The sequence below is a fragment of the Podarcis vaucheri genome (genome assembly GCF_965113315.1).
Source record: "Podarcis vaucheri genome assembly, chromosome: 1".
Lineage (NCBI taxonomy): Eukaryota > Metazoa > Chordata > Lepidosauria > Squamata > Lacertidae > Podarcis > Podarcis vaucheri.
Genome location: NC_138759.1, coordinates 22,649,856 through 22,661,959, shown reverse-complemented (window position 1 = coordinate 22,661,959; position 12,104 = coordinate 22,649,856). Strand labels below are relative to the sequence as shown.

The 12,104-nt window shown below is 41.2% G+C and overlaps 2 long non-coding RNA genes across 2 annotated transcripts in view; one reads left to right on the top strand and one right to left on the bottom strand.

Moving 5' to 3' along the window:
* Nucleotides 1-3,654: 3,654 nt before the first annotated feature.
* Nucleotides 3,655-7,406, top strand: LOC309535518. Its single transcript, XR_014221272.1, has 2 exons — nt 3,655-3,958; nt 4,296-7,406. It is a non-coding gene; the product is annotated as an uncharacterized lncRNA (long non-coding RNA).
* A 2,906-nt stretch (nt 7,407-10,312) lies between these two features.
* Nucleotides 10,313-12,104, bottom strand: part of LOC309538996 — a 48,766-nt gene continuing 46,974 nt past the window's right edge. Inside the window, exons 2-3 of the long non-coding RNA XR_014222589.1 lie at nt 11,747-12,081; nt 10,313-10,493 (exon numbers count right to left, since the gene is read on the bottom strand). This is a non-coding gene — a long non-coding RNA (uncharacterized lncRNA). The remainder of the gene's footprint in view (nt 10,494-11,746; nt 12,082-12,104) is intronic.

Below are 12,104 nucleotides of genomic sequence, written 5' to 3'. Positions count from 1 at the left end.
AGACCTACCCACCTTGGAAGAGTGGCAGATGAAAGTGATGGACTATATGACATTGGCGGAGATGACCAGCAGAATTCGTGATCAGGGAAAGGAGACTGCGGAAGAAGAGTGGAAGAAATTTAAGATTTATCTTAAGGACTATTATAAACTTGATGAATGTTAGAATGTCGAGGTTTTTTTAGAAAGAAAGGGTTGCAGTAATGTAAGACTTGATTAAGAAAGGACTAAGATGAATTAGGGCGGAAAAAACATTTACAAGTTGCTATTAAAATATGGACATGAGGATGCAGAAAGGGGAGGTACGGGGGAGTCTGAGAAAAGAAGTTTAAGAAAAGATATTATGAAATTATGCGTGTTTGTTTGTCTTTTTATATGTTTGTTATAAAAAATTTCTGTAAAACCAATAAAAATTTTATAAAAAAAATATATCATGGCTGATTTGACTACCTCATCTTGAGTGTTCCATTTAAGCAACAAGTTATACACTTTTGTCTTTGGTTCAAGTAGTTCTGTCTCTAATTTTGATTTCTCCACCTGGAAGCCTATTCTTTTATCCTTTTTAAACACCTCTTGAATTTGGACATAGTGTAACCAATCATGCACCTTGTTTTTTAATTTGTCTAAGCTCTGCAACCTCCAATTATCTCCAATCTTTTCTATGATCTCACAGTACTTTGCCCAACCAACCTCCATGTTGGGTCTTTTTCGGGCTTTTGCCTCAACTGGTGAAAGCCACCTCGGAGTTTTGTTTTCTAACAAGTCCTTATATTTAGTCCAAACTACAAACAAAGCTTTCCTGACAATGTGGTTTTTAAACAATTTATGAACCTTTACCTTGTCGTACCACAAATATGCATGCCATCCAAAAGCATTATTAAACCCTTCCAGATCTAGGACGTCAGTGTTTTCTAATAAGAACCAATCTTTCATCCAGCAGAAGGATGCAGCTTCATAGTATAACCTTAAGTCCGGCAGGGCAAATCCCCCTCTTTCTTTCGCATCTGTTAATATTTTAAATTTTATCCTGGGCTTTTTGCCCTGCCAGACAAACTTCGAAATGTCCTTCTGCCACTTTCCAAAACATTCCACTCTGTCCACAATCTGTAGGGTTTGAAACAAGAATAACATCCTTGGCAATACATTCATCTTAACTGCTGCAATTCTTCCCAACAAGGAAAGATTCAATCTTGACTAGATTTCCAAATCTTTTTTGATTTCAGACCAACATTTTTCATAGTTGTCTTTAAATAAATTCAAATTTCTGACAGACAAATTGACCCCCAGGTATTTCACTTTTTTAACCACAGTTAACTCTGTCTCCTTCTGAAACCCATCTATTTCTGAAGGTGTCAGATTTTCCCCCAATACCTTAGTTTTTTGTTTATTCAATTTAAAGCCTGCCACTCGACCAAATTCATTTATCAATTCTAAAGCTCTTTTAGTACTAGGTTCTGGCTCCCGTAATGTTAATACCAAGTCGTCTGCAAAGGCCTTTAATTTGTATTGTTTCTCTCCGACCTGTATTCCTTCTACCAACTGGTCCCTCCTAATCAAATTCAGTAACACCTCCAGGACTGATATAAATAACAGAGGGGATAAGGGGCACCCCTGTCGTGTCCCTTTTTCAATTTTGAACTCTTCTGTCACCACATTGTTCACTATCAATTTGGCCTTTTGTTCTGAATAGATTGCTTCTATACTATTTTGGAATGCCCGCCCCACTCCCATCCCTTCCAAATTTTTCTTCATAAACTTCCAGGAAATGTTGTCAAAGGCCTTCTCCGCATCTATAAAGATTAACACTGCTTTCATATTCAATTTTTCCTGCAATAGTTCCAAGACATCTATAATGTTCCTAGTATTGTCTGACAAATGTCTGCCTGGGAGAAAGCCTGCCTGGTCCTTATGAATTACTTCATTTAAGACCTTTTTAAACCTGTTTGCCAAAATATTAGCAAAAATTTTGTAATCCACATTTAGGAGTGAGATGGGACGGTAATTCTTGAGTTGAGTCTTTTCAGATTCCGATTTTGGTATCAATGTGATGAAAGTTTCTTTCCACGACTCCGGTGCCTCCTTCCCCTCCATAATCTGGTTGCACACCTCCAACAATGGTTGAGTCAGGTAGTCCTTTAATGTCTTGTAATACTTGGAGGTAAGTCCGTCCGGTCCTGGAGATTTACCTAGTTGCATGTTCTGAATGGCACTCTCAATTTCCTGTGTTGTTATTCTGTGATTCAGGGTTGTTTGCTTCTCTTGAGAAAGTTTTTGTAATCCGTTTAATTTTATGAATTGGTTTATCTCCGTCTCTTCCTGAGGCCCTTGTTTAAACAATTTTTTGAAATATCTCAGGAAACACTTTCTAATTTCTTCTGGTTTCTGAATGTTTTCCCCTTCAACCTCTAGATTGGTAACAAAGTTCGATTTTTGTCTCTTTTTCAACTGCCATGCTAGCAGTTTTCCACATTTATTTGCTGATTCAAATGTTTTTTGTCTCATTTGTTTGATTTTCCATTCTACTTCTTGATTTATCAATTTCGAATATTGAGCTTGGTAGAATTTAATTTCTCTTAGAACTTCTTTTGACTTTGGATTAAGTCTCAGCCTCTTTTCACCTTCTCTTATCTTCTCTAATATCTTATCTTTTTTCCCGTTCCAGAGTTTTTTCTTTATTGAGTTTTGTTGAATCAGAAACCCTCTCATAACCGCTTTACTCGCATCCCAGATTGTTCTTTTTTCCACCGAAGTGTTCAAATTTAGTTCAAAATAGTCCTTCAAATTTTTCTGGGCCTTCTTCACAATCTCCTGATCTCTAAATAGAGTGTCATTCATTCTCCATCTGAAAGATGCAGTTGGCATAAGTCTCAGTTCCATTTTTAAAGCATTATGGTCGGAGCAGGTTTTAGGGCATATTTCTGCTTTTTTTGTTTTAGGAGCCAGTCCTCTAGATATCCAAATTTGGTCGATTCTTGTCCAAGATAGGTGAGCCTCAGAGAAGAATGTTCCTTCTTTGCCTAGTGGGTTCTTTGTCCTCCATATGTCTATCAAGTCCATGTTGTCAGTTAGTTCGAAAAAGGTCTTAGGTAACCTACCATCATTAGTCAGGTTTTGGTGTTGTGACTTGTCCATATAAGTGGAGACCACCCCGTTCATATCTCCCATCACAATGATGTTGTTATAGTCAATATAATCCAGCATTATCTCATGCAGCTTTTTGTAAAATTCCGATTTCCCCTCATTAGGTGCGTAAATTCCTACTATCAAAAATTTCTCTCCTTGTGTTTGTATTTCAATTGCTAAAATTCTTCCTTGTTCATCTTTAAACAAAAATTTTGGTGATAGGTTTTCTTTTGCATAGATTACTACTCCTCTTTTCTTCACTTTGTCTGATGAAATAAATTCTTGACCTAGTCTTTTGTTGATTAAAACTCTCCTGTGAAGCCTAGTCACATGTGTTTCTTGTAAACAAATAATGTCCAATTGTTCTTTTTTCAATATGTGAAAAAAAAATTTTTTTTGGAGGTCTTTAAGCAGAGGCTTGACAACCATATGTCAGGAGTGCTCTGATGGTGCTTCCTGCTTGGCAGGGGGTTGGACTCGATGGCCCTTGTGGTCTCTTCCAACTCTATGATTCTATGATTCTATGATTCATTTTAAACACCCTATTGTCTTCTGAAGCTGCCCCATTCTTCTCTGTATCAACAAAGTACCTTCCTTCCTGTTAGTGCCTTCCCACACCATTCCTTTGTGAGAGTCAATTTTATGTTTTTGTTGGGTGTCATGGCCATCCAGCCCATTTCTTTGCACTCTCTGCAGGGTACTACCATATATCCTAGTCTGATGTCTGTGCTACATGACAGCAAATAATTTCCAAACCCCAAAGAATTTGACCCAGGACATTTCTTGCACAAAGATGGCACCTTCAGGAAGAGCGACTATTTCATGCCTTTCTCAGCAGGTAAGATCTCTGCTTCCTCAGTTGGCTGCAGTCTTGGCCAGCTCAGGTCTTTCCCGTCTCCCTAATCGGCTGGTGTCGGGGCAATGAGGGGGAACCTCCTTCCTCCTGCAGCCTAAACTGGAAGGGCTCTCAGATTGTGAGAGAGGGGCAGAGGCTTCTGGGTCCATCAGAACTCCTTGCACCTTTCCTGTGGCCAGCTGAAGCAAAAGAAATGGTGGAGTGACTCTCCCAGGAGCTGTTCTGGAGCAGCACCTTTGCTCCTTTGGCATGATTGTTATTTTCTCCGTAACAGCCAAAGTGGTTGTTGTGCATCTTACACTTTGGGTTTCCTTTGCAGGGAAGCGGATATGTGTGGGGGAAGGTCTGGCCCGTATGGAGATCTTCTTGTTCTTGACCACCATATTACAGAACCTCACTCTGAAGTCCATCATTGACCCCAAGAACATTGATCTCACACCGGTGTTGAGTGGCATAAGCAACTGCCCTCGGCCCTATCAGCTCTACATTGTCCCTCGCTGAAAAGCCTGCCTCAGGAGGGCTGCACATGTGGAAAAGTTGCAGCCTGGCAAATCTTTGTTCAAAAAATCCGTAACACAATATCTCCTTATGTGTGGAGTCTTATCTTTTTACCTGACTAGTTGTGGTACTCTTACTTTGGGGATCTTGCTAGAGACTATTGCACATTGAAGACATTATTGCAATGGACAAATAGCAGGATTTAGAAATTAGTCACACACAAAAATCCCATTCTTATCTTTCTTGCCCCTTCATATGCATATGTGTGCAGCGGCGTAGCTAGCCGCTGGAGTGACTGGTGCAGGGGCATGTCCTGCAGCCAGGGGTGTGTTGAGCGACCCATGGGGGTGGGGCAAGCCTCTCTAATGCTTGGAGCCTCTCCGCCTCCTCCTCCTCAGCTGTAGGGCTTCTGAGGGAGAGGCAGTAGGCAGACACAAATCCCACGTTGCAGCGCGAAACTTGCAGGTGCCTAAGCCACCATGTCACTCCAAAAAAATTCATGAGCCCAATTTTTTAAAAAAACTCATTTTGTCACACACCCCTCAATGATGACATCTGGGGCAGACTGTACCCCCCACCCCCTTCCTCCGCCACTGTATATGTGTGATAGGCAAAATCTGCCAAGATGTAAGCTTTTTAGCCACTGAGTCTTGTTACTCTTTGGGCTAAATGAAGCCAATCAGAGTGGAAGGAACTGAGTCAACCACTGAGGAACTGGTGACCCTCAATGGTGGTTGGACTCTTGCGCCCATCACCCCTGATGTTGGCTTGGGCAGATGGGGGCTGGAGTCTAGGAATATCTGAAGGGCTGCAGGTTCCCCATTCTTGCCATGAGGGCTCAGTTGGGACAACTCCCATAATCCGAATTTCATTGGCTAGGTGGCTGGAGATAATGGGAGCTGCAGTCCAGCATTAATTCTCCAACCTTGACTTGGTGGGTTGAAGTGCTGCAGGCTGTAGAAGCTGGGTGGGTCAAGGCCCCTGTCTGAGATGACCTTTTGATTCCCTTGCATGTCCTACCCAAGATACAGCAAAGTTGTTTAACTGAGTGACAACATAAGCTTTTTTGGTAACCCTTCTATAGATCTGTACACTGAGATTGGCAGGTATGTCAATGCTAATAATAAAGCACAGGCAGACAATTTTATTTGGAAAGATATTCCAATAAACTCAGTTTGGAGTTTCCCGGTGCTAGAACAAAATGTCTTTCACTTTCAGCCTGAGCTAAGAAGGAAAGTCTTTGGAGGGTGCTGCAGAAATCAATAGCTTTTAAAATCTTTACCCCTTTCAACTAGTAGAACATCCTTGAGACTTGACATTTACAAATGTTTGCCAATAATTCCTTTAAGGGTAACCATGTTCTAAAGAACAGATAGCAATACTGGATGCAACTGAACTTCTGAGTAAGTATGGGAAATGAACTAAGTTGGATCCAGAAATCTACTAGTCCTAGGAAGCATATCTTCAAGATAGGCACAGAGCATAGATGGGCAAGATCTCCCAAGCCTACCTTGGATGAACTTGGAAATCATCCAAGATCTTCCAGGATAAGAAAACTATTTTTTTTTCTCCTGAGCACAACTGAGGCTATCACTGTATTTAAAAATCTAGAACTGAGAAAATAGCCCTCCCTCAAATTCTCCACTTACTTTGTGGGTGGCAAAATAAGGAAGGTCATTGTGGTGTTTGCCCTCCTAGGTGTGTGACATCATACTGGGTTCATAAGGAAAGGGTTAACTAATTGTAAAATGACTAACCTATAGGAACCCAAGGGGAGAAGTTAGAGTTAGTGTTAGAGTTGTTAAGAAGTCAGTTGAGAGTTAGAGAAGGGAGAGGGAGGATAAGTCTGTGGGTTGGGCTAGTTTGATGTGAGAACGTGAGAGAATCAGTTAAGAGGAGTCAGTTAAACAGTTGGGATAATCACTTAGAAGGTATTAGAAAGGTATAGGCCGGTAAAGAAACTAAGATTAAGAAACTGACAAGAAAATTAACTGAGAAACCATATTTGTTAATGCTTACAAAATAAACTTGTTTATTTGATTTAATTTTAACAACTGTCTGGACTCAGTGTGTACCCGAGAGTAACGGACTGGTGGGCGGGGAAGCGAGCACAGTGGTGGCGCAGGGATCAATAGATCGTCAAACGTCCGGGAACCCTGTGTGATTGCCACAGTCATTTCACTGAATATTCTCCAAGGGAGGACTGAAAATCTCCGGGAGGAGTTGGAGAGGGAAAACTTTCAAAGAATTGTCAAAATTTCTTTCCTCTCAGCCTTCCTTCAACCCTGCTCCCATTCAGTGTAACAGAAAAATGTTTCCATAGTACAAATTCAGAGGCAGCATGGGCAAAATTGGTGAGGGGAAGTCCACCTATGAAGTTAACCAAGGAAGAATGGTCTTCCTCTTCTGTCTTCAGAATTTTTGTTTTTGGTTCCTGCACCCTCTCCATTATGCTCCTATTCAAAGTAGTGAAGTAATGTTTCTCCATTGCACTGAATGAAGGGGCAAGAGGAATGAACTTGTCTCTGATTTGCATTTTAATTCAAGCTGGAGAAGAATTCGGGGCTTGAAATGCTTGTCCTCTGTCAGCTTTGAAACTCCTGAAGGTCTTCTCCAAACCACAGTTTGGAGAATTGTGATGGTTTCACTAGCATAGAAAACCACTGCTCCACTTCTTCTGGAGAATAAGAGCACATCCAGATGTATGTATTTTTTTACCTGTTTGTGAAATGCAATAGCTTTATAGATGTACCGTACTTCACCCTCCCAGAGCTAAATAAAGAATACTATGACAAAGTGAATGCTGTCACTTGTAAAGATTATGCAAGTATAGCAATTTTATTTTATTTGCAGATTTATAAACTGCTTCACAACCAAACATTACTGCAGCTGTGTACAGTAAAATTCAAAGGATTCCTAATGCAGTAAACTACATTTGCTTTGCACAATTCATTCTGACTCTGCAAGGCTTCAGGAGGAAAGAGTTGCTTTGCAGACCACGGATACCTTCACCCCCGGACATCCTCAGCTCCTTCTAGTTTCTACCAGGCATTGCTTATGCACTTCGGAGCTTAGCCTTTGTTTCTGATGTAACCCAAGCTACTGCCAGTCATTGTATTAGTAGCAATCCAGCACACCTTCATTTACTAGAGGAAGGTGTGGCAATTATTGTTCCCCCTTCTCTTCCAAGAACTAGCTGCAGGAGCATGCGCAGTAGGTTGCTTTTTAGGGAGGTTTGAATGGCTGCTCTCAGAAGATTCTGGCAGTCTCACCTGCCCTGGGAGAGAGAACATAAGAGAACTCTGCTGGAGCAGGTCAGAGGCCTATCTAGTCCAGCATCCTGCTCTCCCTGTGGCCAACCAGATGCCTATGAGAAGCCCTCAAGGAGCCACTGAGCGCTACAGTGCTCTCCTCCCCATTTGCAGTTCCCAGCAACATTTGAGGGCTATTCCTAACTGTGTAGTGCATCAGTGACAGCTCCATAATTAAACCCAGAGTCAGGCCACCGGGATTTAAATATCTTGCTTTTCTAACACGTTGCTTTAAAAAAACCCTCCACCTTAAAAACACAGACATTCACAACAAATTACTAATAAAATCACACGATTAAATTTATGGCACATGACTGCAGTTCTGTGCATGGCTGGAAGTAAGCACCATTGAACACAGTGGTGCGTATTTCTGCTGTATAGGTTCAATTTTTAAAACACATTTGGTTTTAGCAAATGACATCCAGACAGCAGAGACGCAACCTTTTAATTAGCAATGCAAACAACTTTTTGTTATTTATTTTTGGAATTTTACAACAAAATCCAACAGCCCCCTGTCTCCCCACCTCCCCTATGCACCCTCCCCCTTCCTCACATGCCCCCAAACCTCTGTATTCCTCCCTAGCCCCAATTGCCCTTAATCCCCCCCATCCCACAGCATTTGTATTTGTTTGTATGATCAGTGGCAAACCTGTACTTTCACTACCGATTCCCCTGACACATCTAATCTAAGGATGACCTGCTGCTTATGATGTAACAATGCAAGCAATCCAAAATTTACAGACATTTATAGACCACGTCCACACAGGATTAAAGTGTAGACAAACTGCCCCACTGAACAAGCTTATATTAGCTGACGAAAACCCTCTCCCATGCCCACACTTTTAAGCAGTTTGCCATTGCTTCTTTTTATCTAAGTTGTATATAAAAATAGGAGGTCTGTGGCAATTTAAAGACTTGACTGTATTTATTTGAAAAGGGAGTAAGATTTGCTAGGGCATAATTCCTCTGATGGGAAAGGGGTGGCTACAACAACAACATAGTATTAATATTATTAATAATGTACAGTGGTACCTCAGGTTAAGTACTTAATTCGTTCTGGAGGTCCGTTCTTAACCTGAAACTGTTCCTAAACTGAAGCAGCACTTTAGCTAATGGGGCCTCCTACTGTTGCCAGGTCGTCGGAGCACGATTTCTGTTCTCATCCTGAAGCAAAGTTCTTAACCCGAGGTAATATTTCTGGGTTAGCGGAGTCTGTAACCTGAAGCGTCTGTAACCCAAGGTACCACTGTACAGTGCTTTTTTCTGGAGGGACGCAGGGGTACGCATACCCCTAAACTGTTCCTAAACTGAAGCACCACTTTAGCTATTGGGGCCTCCCACTGCTGCCGCCGCACGATTTCTGTTGTCATCCTGAAGCAAAGTTCTTAACCTGAGGTACTACTTCTGGATTAGCAGAGTCTGTAACCTGAAGCATCTGTAACCTGAGGTGCCACTGTATAGTTATAAAGGAGAATGCATGCTTTCTCCCCGAGGATCCCCATGCACCTCACATTTGGACACTAAGCACTGGTTACCCATAAGTGCAGCAGCAAGAATGCAGCCTCCTATTCATTCTGTGGACCAGAGCCCTGTCTCCTTCTTCTGTGGGCTCATCATGGTGTAGTTATACTGCCTTTATAATAATCAGATCATGGTGCCTTACCCTGACACAGGAATGTAAGAAGCTGGCTTATCCCGAGTCACAGGGCTCTTCAGGCTCCTACCGAGAGATAACGGGTCTTGAACCTGGGACCATGTGCTTGTAAGGCAGAGGCTTTACCACCTCACCAGTTGCTCTGGCAAAGAAACTCAGTTTATGCAATCTGAACTCTGGTGAACTGAGTTGGCCTCTCTCTGCAGAGCAGCCATAAAGTGTCCCAGCTGTGGCTAGAATGGGCTGAACTTCTGCGATCTGCACTGACAGGAGATTGACTCAAAACACACAGAGCAGCAACAGTTGTTGGCAAGAACACCTGGTGCACTTTGGTTTATGAACCGAACCATGAGTTCAAATAAGTTTATGCAAACTGAACTGACAAGTCAGTTTGAAAGAGAATTTAACATTGGTATAAGGGAGATATTATCCCGGCTAATTACAATAATTTTATGGATGTCTATAACCTGTTCCAGGATATGTTTAAGCTGTGAATCGGTGTAAAAAAGGCCAGCTAATATACACAACGGGACATTTACTCTCTTCTTTTTGACATCTTTTTTTGAAATGCTTGAGGATCACTCCTGTTTTAGGAGCTACCCCTTAAAAGGGGACCTCTCAATATTTTAAATAAATAACTTGGCAGGCTTCCATCATCTGCATGCTCCCCTCTTGTACTAAATATGATTTCCAGAGGTGGGTGGAAAAATTGGGCTAAATGAAAACAAGAAGTTAATGTTCTGTGTCACCATGGACACTAGTGACCATGGTTTTGTCCCCACTAGGGCACATGTGAGTCACTGTTTTGATGAGCACATTAGTGTGTCTTATCAAGACAAAAGCACTTCCAGGTTTATGTCTATTGCTCTCTCTTTTTATCTCTACTCATCCTGTAAATCGTTCTTGCCAAGATAATTCTGTTCCTGCATGAATAAAGCTGTAGAAATCCAGAAACTGTACATAAACTTCTCAGTTTACTTCACCCAAGCTGCAAGGTCTGCTAACAGCGATGTATTTTGCTGAGGCTGAGCTCCATTATGGACCTGCCTTCAAGCTTATTTCAAATATGTGTGTTCCAATAGTCCAGACTTGCCCAAAATTGCAGTAATTTATTTTAAATGTGTGTTGCTCCAAGCCATGAAATCTGTTGTCTTTTTTGTTTTTTGTTTTTTTTGTTTTTTTGTTTACCTGTCTGGCATACATACCTTTGATTTTTAAAAAATAATAATAATGCAAGCTTTCTCTACACTTCTGACACAATTTGACACATTTGTGGGCATCTAAGGTGCAAGAAGCTTCCAACCAAGCACTCAGAGTGTAGAAGAAGCTCTCCTGCAGGAACCTTAAAAGCAGAACCATTTGCCACAAGGCTACTCATCCTGCCAAGACAGGGATGTATTTGTGCTACGGCTGAGTTCCATTATTTTTTTTTAAATAAAATTTTATTGGTTTTTCACAGTTTTTCTAAACACAAACAATACACAAAACAAACAAACAAACACACAAACAAACATGTATAATTTCATATCCTTTTTTTCTTAAACTTACTTCGCCGACTTCCCCATACCTCCCCTTTCTACATCCCAATTTCCGAACCTATTTCAGCAAATCCTACCCCTTGGTTTTATCAGATTTTCCCTTATTCTTTTCTTTTACTTAATCTTTTACAGCTGTAATCCCTCTTTTTCTAAAACCTCAACATTTTAACATTCATTAATTTTATAATACTTCTTAAGATAAATTTTGAATTTCTTCCAATCTTCATCCACTGTCTCTTTCCCCTGGTCACGGATTCTGCCAGTCATTTCAGCCAGTCCCATGTAGTCAATCACCTTCATCTGCCATTCTTCCAGAGTGGGTAGACCTTGAGTCTTCCAATGCTTTGCAATGAGTACTCTTGCTGCTGTGGTAGCGTACATAAAAAAGTTCTGTCTTTCTTTGGCACCAATTGGCCAACAATGCCCAAGAGAAAGGCCTCTGGCTTCTTAGGGAAAGTACATTTAAGTACCTTTTTCATTTCATTATATATCATTTCCCAGAAAGCCTTAATCTTCGGGCACGTCCACCAAAGGTGATAGAAAGTACCTTCAATTTCTTTACATTTCCAACACTTATTGTCAGGCAAATGGTAGATTCTTGCTAGCTTGACTGGGGTCATGTACCACCTATATATCATTTTCATAATATTTTCCTTTAAGGCATTACATGCCGTAAATTTCAAACCGGTGGTCCACAACTGTTCCCAGTCAGCAAACATAATGTTATGACCAATGTCCTGTGCCCATACGGCTGAGTTCCATTATGGACATGCCTTCAATTTTATTCCACATTTGTGGGCATCTGCGGTGCAAGAAACCTCCAGCCAAGCACTCAGAGTATACAAGAAGCTCTCATGCAGGAACCTGGTCCTGAATGCACCTTAGAAGCAGAACCATTTGCCTCAAGGCTACATTACAATGTATGGCAGAAAAAAACCTGAACCCCTGGTTGTCTTACATCACAGACCTTGTGCACAGTAATGCCGTTATCATTGCCGTACTAATCAATGAAGAAAAACGATACAGACTGAAGTTCAGAGAAGTTCATTTCTTGATTATACAACCTTATCTACTTAATGGCTAATCTCATTTACTCAGAGAAACCTAGAATTCCACATGTCTATGTG